This window comes from Natator depressus, chromosome 13, assembly GCF_965152275.1.
Source record: "Natator depressus isolate rNatDep1 chromosome 13, rNatDep2.hap1, whole genome shotgun sequence".
NCBI classification, from domain to species: Eukaryota; Metazoa; Chordata; order Testudines; family Cheloniidae; genus Natator; species Natator depressus.
The window spans coordinates 25,953,733-25,962,221 of record NC_134246.1 but is presented as its reverse complement, the minus strand read 5'-3'; the positions used below and the strand labels follow the sequence as shown (position 1 = coordinate 25,962,221).

Here is an 8,489-nt window from a genome sequence, read left to right as displayed (position 1 = left end):
AGGGGAGGGAAGGTGTTGTATCAGCAGCTAGGTGCATGGCTAGAACAGGCACTAATACAGACACATGTGCCTCCTGGCTAATTATGTTCCATAACAAAATACTAGTGCGAAGTGTCCATGAAAAAGCAACTGAAATTCAATTAAAGTGGTTTCACTCTCACCTACCTTGGGACTGGGGGGTGGTAATAAGTGCTCATATTTCAAACCGCTCAACAGTTACAAGATGGCAGGAGGCAGTTGCTTCTAAATTCAGCATCCACAGCCACACACACACACACACACTGTATGGGCACTACAACAAGGTACTGCCCAAACCCTGCATTTGGCTACTGGGCTGAAATGGGAAAGCAGAGGCCACCCAGCGTGCCCAAGGTCAGACAGAGAAGAAGAAGGGAGTCCCGTGTGGGTGGGATGGGCAGAAGGCGGGGGCTGGGCTGCCCTTTATCCTGCTTGCAAGGGGGCGAAGGAGCAGATTCCTGGGAAGCCCACTGAAGACCTGGCATTTGGGGTCGGGGGAGGCTGCTGCTCTCTCCCGAAGACAGAGTGGGGAGGAGGCGCATGCTCAGTTCCGCACCCCCAGCCCGGACCTTGCCTAGTGCCACGCTGCAGCCGGCAATCGGAAGCCCCCCACAGCCGCACCCGGACTCCACACGGGTCCCGGCTCTCACGAGGAGGAGCTCCGGCTCCTCCCCCATCCCCTCGAAGGGGCGCGTCCTTGAAGCCCAGCCCCAACCCAGCTCTGCCTCCCATTGGCTGCTTGTCCGCCGGGTTACGCCCTCGACGGGCTGGCCCCTTTGTGACGCCACAATCAGCTGTTTGGACGTTCTAATTTCTGATCTGGTCTGAGATCAGCAGCAATAACAGAAAATAATAATAATCACCCTGAAGCCAGTGGAGGGAGGGTCCGGCCCCAACTGCAGCCGCCGCCAACAGCTTGCAATGGTGCATATCTTCTGAGAAGAACAGACACACCACCACCACCACCTCCTGCATCTTTTTTTTTTAATTTCCATTTATAATATTGTTGTTGATTTTAATTAAAACTACCTCACAGACTGCCTGAAGCTGGTGCTTTACGATATTTTAAAAATCTTGTGGGTTTCTTGCGGTGTTGTTTACAAAATAATTGCTGACATTAAAGGTAAGGTAAGTGCCATCCTCTGTTCTGAAATGTGGCCGGCTAAATTCAAACTTGAGAGCCATCTCTTTGTACTGCGGGCAGTATATATATATATATATAAAAAAATGTTGTTTACGTTTTTAAGATCTCTCTCTCTCCCTCTGAATTGAATGGGTTGGGTGTGTGTTAAAATCTCGGTGTGAAGGTGTATTAAGATTTAAGAGCCATCTATTTTCTCGCTGGTGTGTGATTTAAGGTCCCTTTGTATTTAGCTGGCTGTGTGCAGGCAGGAGCATCTCTTTGTGTTTTAGTACGTTGTGTGCATTACGATTTGAGGTGGCTGTTGGGTGGAAGGGAGAAAAGAGCTCATTACCTTGTTGGGTTTCAGAGTAGAAGCCGTGTTAGTCTGTATCCGCAAAAAGAAAAGGAGGACTTGTGGCACCCTAGAGACTAACAAATTTATTTGAGCATAAGCTTTCCTGAGTTACAGCAAACAGAGACTATTAAGCTATGAAGAGAGGTTGGTCTTTTGTTGTTTTTATACATCAACCGTGGCCTGTAGTGACCAGGGTGAAAGAACAGGGTCATTTTGGATCTGGAGAGAGGCTCTTACTTACTTCAACCACACAAGAGTCTCTCTCTCTCTCTCCTTGGCTTGCCAATAATGGGGCGGGCGTGGGGGATCATAATGTCGAGGCAGGTTTGTGAGAGCAAATGGCCCCAGCTAAACCCCAATCCTCCTAACTACATAAGATGGTGATTTTGCTTGGATTTGGTACTAAACAAAAGACATACGAGGTCGCCAAAAACAATGCACTGGGACTCGGGATCCGGCGGGTGTATTCCTCTCTTTCCAGCTCATATGCAGGAGGAGCCGTTTGTCTCGACTCCCTTTTGCCACAAGCAGTGGGGTATAAATCAGTACTGCACACGAAGAGAAGGGGAGGGGAGCAGAGAGCCCGTTTAGGTCATAGCAGGCGAGTGGGAAGTGTACATCCTAATCAACTGCAGGTCAGAGGGGTGACGTGCTGCGGCTGCTGCTTTGGCTCAAGCTGTTTCTCCGAGCCAGAGACAGCGGCTTATGCTGAGACGATCCAAATCGGGCCTGTCTCTGTTCGGCTAATACACTACTCTCCCCCGCAGGCGTTTACAGTGGATGGGCAAAGCGAAGTTGGTGCCTGGCTTGTTTCCTGATCGATTTCCCATTTCTTCCCTCCCCCCGCCCCCTCCTTCACTGCAGGGTTAGCATTTCTCGCTTGCATGCACAAGAGAGTGCGAATTGCACCAGATCCGCTCGGGTTTTGGCAACCAAGCCTGCCTAGGGAAGGACAGAGGCTGTCCAGAGCCGTGGTATGGGCACCACGGGGCTGGGTGTTTGTCCGGCACCATCTACCCTTCTTTGGAAACTGGCAGAGGTGCCAAGGAGGGTGGCTCCTGGCTCGCCTCCTCCTCGAGAACATAAATAGGAACAAAGCCCCGGCTCCTGGAAGGGGGCAGATTTCTCCTCCCCCCGCCCCCCCGCGTCTGCAGAAAAAAACAACTGGTGGCCAGTTGCACCGCTCCAGTCAATACCCCCTTGTCTCTATTTGTTGTTTGTTTCTCCACCAACGGATTAAGATTAAAGGCGGATCTCTATTCCCATTGGCTGGAAGCCTGTGGTGACGTGCGCGTGATTTGCATATGACATTGGAACCCAGCCCTCCTCCACAACACATACTGAAGTTGTCCTCTTTTGACCTGTGCTGAGGGATGTAATGTCCTCAGTGCTGGTTTGCAGCACATTCCTTTGACAGCTTTGTAGGCAAAAGACAGTGGGTAATATTTTTATCTTTGCCTTACCGAGCAAGGCAAGGTCAGGCTGCTCAACTGAATAAGGCTGAGCAAGGGGGAGGGGGGGAGATATTAACACTCACCTTTGCTCTAGGAAGTTATCCTTAGCGCTAGCTACACTGCTAGCCAGAACTCAGAGGTTGCTTCACTGAGCTATATTAATGGCTATATATAATTTGGTATCGTCACATGCAGATTAGCAAACCTAACCTATTTTTTTTCATACCATTAAGATGACAAAATGTTCAGCTATGCCATAGTACTTGAGTGAAATGAAACGCTATGGCTGGATAAAAATGTTCCACATGAAATATCCTTTAATACCTAATCAGTAATGCAGATCCTAGATTGCTCCATTAACTAGAAAAAATAAATAGGAAAGTTATTTTAGTGGTATGGCGGCTCCATAAATATAGCTAATAGGGGAGGGGAGAGAGAAAATACTTTAAAAACATTATTTGCAGCTGCTTGAGTAGGTCTGAAACTCAAAAACTTTTTGAGATCAAACAACTTTCAAATGGATCCCATGCAAAACTGGTGTAATCCCTTTCTTATAAGTTATTTGGGCTGGAAATGCTGCCATCATGAAATGCTAGTTACAGATCTATTTAAGCTAAATCCTGCACATCCCATCTTATTGAAGTTTTGACTAGTTAGATTTTTAGACCCCGATTCAGCAAAGCACTTAAGCGCATGCATGAAGTCTCATTAACTTCAGTGGGATTTAGGCATAGGCTTAAATGCTCTGCTGAAGGCCCTGGTGTCTTTCATGTTAGGCCTTAGCAGATTGACCGATGCAAATACCGGCACTGGCACATTGAAGTGTATGCTGCAACCCTCTCTGCACTATGGAAGTTTACAGGAACAGCCACAAATCTCACTGTTCAGCTGAACTTGTTTAGATGCACATTAGCCCTACTGCAGGCAAATTCTGGCTGCTGGACCTGTTCTTACCACTTGCTTTTCAGGTGGTTAGAAGTCATTAGATCATCGTCTACTCTAGGGGCCAGATTTTCATAAGGGCTGAGCAGTCAGCAGCTTCCTTTAAGTCACCTACATTATTAACTGGCCAGAGCAATAAAAGCTGCGAGATGCTGAGCCCTTGAAAATCTGGCTCTAGTTGTGGGTTCTTAGCAATGGGGAAAGGGAGTTTAGCTTCGGTTCATCAGTGCTAGAACTAGTAGAAGCCCTGGGGTCAGAAGTGTGGGGGGGAATCATTTTGTAAATTTCCCTATTGTAGACAGAATCTAGGGGCTAGATACATCCCCCACCCACTCAGAGCCCAAACCAAGGGCTAGATGCCATTTAAGTGTAGGGAGATTAAAGCACTGTCCCTGCTACAAGAAATACCCACTGCTGGCCAGGGATGTCAATAATGGGCGCAGCTGAACAGGTATTGACCATGGTTTTCTGCAAGCATAGACAAGGACATGCTCTGTATCAGAAGCCGTGATTAAAATTTTTGTGGGGCTTTGTGTTCTGCCCAGGGGCGAGTTTCACCCTAGTCCTTCCCTTCCTTAAAAAGCTCTCCTTTTCCACAATACCTACAAACAAAAAACTTGACAATGGTTAGGCTACTGGTGCACTGGGACCACAGCCTATCAAACTAACCAATATTGTCACCGTGTTTCCTTGTGTTCCCCCATCAGCTGGTGTCCATCTGTTGGATCATATTTCGATTGTAAACTCTTTGGGGCAGGGACTGTCTTTTTGTTCTGTTTGTACAGCACTTCACACAATGGAGACCTGGTTCATGACTAGGGCTCCTAGGTGTTCCAGTAATAGAATAATCTAGTTTATAATTCTGCCACATTTAGTCTCAGATGTATTAAAAAACAAACAAAAACACAGCAACTTTGCCCTTCAGTAAGTTCCCCCCCACCCTTCTTCCCAATAGCAGCAGAGAGACCTGCTTAAAAAAAAAAATTCCAATTGTCACAGTAAACATTCCATGGTTTACATCAAAATCACTGAATATCTGAATGAATGTATGAGATGCCAGCAGTTTTTCTTTAAGGAATAATTTTGCACTAATATCTAGTGCTTGCCGCCAAGAGTAAAGACATCTGAGTTATAATAAATGATTTCTTTAGCCCTGATCCTACAATAAGCTCAGCCCAGACAGATCAACCATACATCCACAGAGCCCTACTTGGGTGCTGTGCAGATACAGGGCTCCAAGCCCATGGTGCTCATTGCAGGATTGAGACCTTTGTATCTTGAAAGTAAAATGTTCCAGATTAGCACTCAGTCTTATGCTTTTACATAAAAATGAGCTATTGGCTTGTTCATCCCTTGATATACATATACACAGGTACTCCTATTAATATTGTTACATATCTGCATCAAAAGGAGACCAAGGTGGCTTCTAAAAATCCACACGCTAAACCATGGTGCTTTTAGAAAAGGAGGACTTGTGGCACCTTAGAGACTAACAATTTATTTGAGCATAAGCTTTCGTGAGCTACAGCTCACTTCATCGGATGCATTCAGTGGAAAATACAGTGGGGAGATTTATATACATAGAGAACATGAAACAATGGGTGTTACCATACACACTGTAACCAGAGTGATCACTTAAGGTGAGCTATTACCAGGAGGAGAGCGGGGGTGGGGAGTGGGGGGGAGAACCTTTTATAGTGATAATCAAGGTGGGCCATTTTCAGCAGTTGACAAGAACGTCTGAGGAACAGTGGGGGGTGGGAATAAACATGGGGAAATAGTTTTACTTTGTGTAATGACCCATCCACTCCCAGTCTCTATTCAAGCCTAAGTTAATTGTATCCAGTTTGAAAATTAATTCCATTTCAGCAGTCTCTCACTGGAGTCTCTTTTTGAAGTTTTTTTGTTGAAGAATTGCAACTTTTAGGTCTGTAATCAAGTGACCAAAGAGATTGAAGTGTTCTCCGACTGTTTTTGAATGTTATAATTCTTGACGTCTAATTTGTGTCCATTTATTCTTTTACGTAGAGACTGTCCAGTTTGACCAATGTACATGGCAGAGGGGCATTGCTGGCACATGATGGTATATATCACCTTGGTAGATGTGCAGGTGAATGAGCCTCTGATAGTATGGCTCATGTGATTAGGCCCTACGATGGTGTTCCCTGAATAGATATATGGACACAGTTGGCAACGGGCTTTGTTGCAAGGATAGGTTCCTGGGTTAGTGGTTCTGTTGTGTGGTGTGTGGTTGCTGGTATTTGCTTCAGGTTGGGGGGCTGTCTGTAAGCAAGGACTGGTCTGTCTCCCAAGATCTGTGAGAGTGATGAGTCGTCCTTCAGGATAGGTTGTAGATCCTTGATGATGCGTTGGAGAGGTTTTAGTTGGGGGCTGACGGTGATGGCTAGTGGCGTTCTGTTATTTTCTTTGTTGGGTCTGTCCTGTAGTAGGTGACTTCTGGGAACTCTTCTGGCTCTATCAATCTGTTTCTTCACTTCAGCAGGTGGGTACTGTAGTTGTAAGAACGCTTGATAGAGATCTTGTAGGTGTTTGTCTCTGTCTGAGGGGTTGGAGCAAATGCGGTTTTATCGTAGAGCTTGGCTGTAGACAATGGATCGTGTGGTGTAGTCTGGATGAAAGCTGGAGGCATGCGGTTAAATACAGCGGTCACTAGGTTTCCGGTATAGGGTGGTGTTTATGTGACCATCGCTTATTAGCACTGTAGTGTCCAGGAAGTGGATCTCTTATGTGGACTGGTCCAGGCTGAGGTTGATGGTGGGATGGAAATTGTTGAAATCATGGTGGAATTCCTCAAGGGCTTCTTTTCCATGGGTCCAGATGATGAAGATGTCATCAATGTAACGCAAGTAGAGCGGGGCATTAGGAGATGAGAGCTGAGGAAGCGTTGTTCTAAGTCAGCCATAAAAATGTTGGCATACTGTGGGGCCATGCGGGTACCCATAGCAGTGCCGCTGATTTGAAGGTATACATTGTCCCCAAATGTGAAATAGTTATGGGTGAGGACAAAGTCACAAAGTTCAGCCACCAGGTTTGCCGTGACATTATCGGGGATACTGTTCCTGACGGCTTGTAGTCCATCTTTGTGTGGAATGTTGGTGTAGAGGGCTTCTACACCCATAGTGGCCAGGAGGGTGTTTTCAGGAAGATCACCGATGGATTGTAGTTTCCTCAGGAAGTCAGTGGTGTCTCGAAGATAGCTGGGAGTGCTGGTAGCGTAGGCCCTGAGGAGGGAGTCTACACAGCCAGACAATCCTGCTGTCAGGGTGCCAAATCCTGAGATGATGGGGCATCCAGGATTTCCAGGTTTATGGATCTTGGGTAGCAGATAGAATACCCCTGCTCGGGGTTCCAGGGGTGTGTCTGTGCGAATTTGTTCTTGTGCTTTTTCAGGGAGTTTCTTGAGCAAATGGTGTAGTTTCTTTTGGTAACCCTCAGTGGGATCAGAGGGTAATGGCTTGTAGAAAGTGGTGTTGGAGAGCTGCCGAGCAGCCTCTTGTTCATATTCCGACCTATTCATGATGACAACAGCACCTCCTTTGTCAGCCTTTTTGATTATGATGTCAGAGTTGTTTCTGAGGCCGTGGATGGCATTGTGTTCTGCACGGCTGAGGTTATGGGGCAAGTGATGCTGTTTTTCCACAATTTCAGCCCATGCACGTTGGCGGAAGCACTTTATGTAGAAGTCCAGTCTGTTGTTTTGACCTTCAGGAGGAGTCCACCTAGAATCCTTCTTTTTTTGTAGTCTCGGTAGGAAGGTCTCTGTGGGGTAGTATGTTGTTCAGAGGTGTGTTGGAAATATTCCTTGAGTTGGAGACGTCGAAAATAGGATTCTAGGTCACCACAGAACAGTATCATGTTCGTGGGGGTGGAGGGGCAGAAGGAGAGGCCCCGAGATAGGACAGATTCTTCTGCTGGGCTAAGAGTATAGTTGGATAGATTAACAATATTGCTGGGTGGATTAAGGGAACCACTGTTTTAGCCCCTTGTGGCATGTAGTAGTTTAGAGAGCTTAGTGTCCTTTTTCTTTTGTAGAGAAGCAAAGTGTGTGTTGTAAATGGCTTGTCTAGTTTTTGTAAAGTCCAGCCACGAGGAAGTTGGTGTGGAAGGTTGGTTTTTTATGAGAGTATCCAGATTTGAGAGCTCATTCTTAATCTTTCCCTGTTTGCTGTAGAGGATGTTGATCAGGTGATTCCGCAGTTTCTTTGAGAGCTTGTGGCACAAGCTGTCAGCATAGTCTGTGTGGTATGTAGATTGTAATGGATTTTTTACCTTCAGTCCTTTTGGTATGATGTCCATCTGTTTGCATTTGGAAAGGAAGAGGATGTCTGTCTGTATCTGAACGAGTTTTTTCATGAAGTTGATAGATTTCCACTCCATACGGCTAAATTCAGTGCCTTGCATAATGACAGCCGTATTAGTCTGTATTCGCAAAAAGAAAAGGAGTACTTGTGGCACCTTAGAGACTAACCAATTTATTTGAGCATAAGCTTTTGTGAGCTACAGCTCACTTCATCGGATGCATTCAGTGGAAAATACAGTGGGGAGATTTATATACACAGAGAACATGAAACAATGG

At 46.1% G+C, this 8,489-nt stretch overlaps 1 protein-coding gene across 3 annotated transcripts in view; it reads left to right on the top strand.

Moving 5' to 3' along the window:
* Positions 1–812: 812 nt before the first annotated feature.
* The window catches only part of TP53INP2 (tumor protein p53 inducible nuclear protein 2), a 48,692-nt gene continuing 41,015 nt past the window's right edge, over positions 813–8,489 (top strand). The window contains exon 1 of one of the 3 annotated variants that reach the window (XM_074970273.1): positions 813–1,141. The gene's annotated coding sequence lies outside the window, so the exon portion shown is untranslated. Of the gene's footprint in view, positions 1,147–8,489 lie in introns of all 3 variants that reach the window. The other 2 variants (XM_074970270.1, XM_074970274.1) reach the window with 2 other exon arrangements.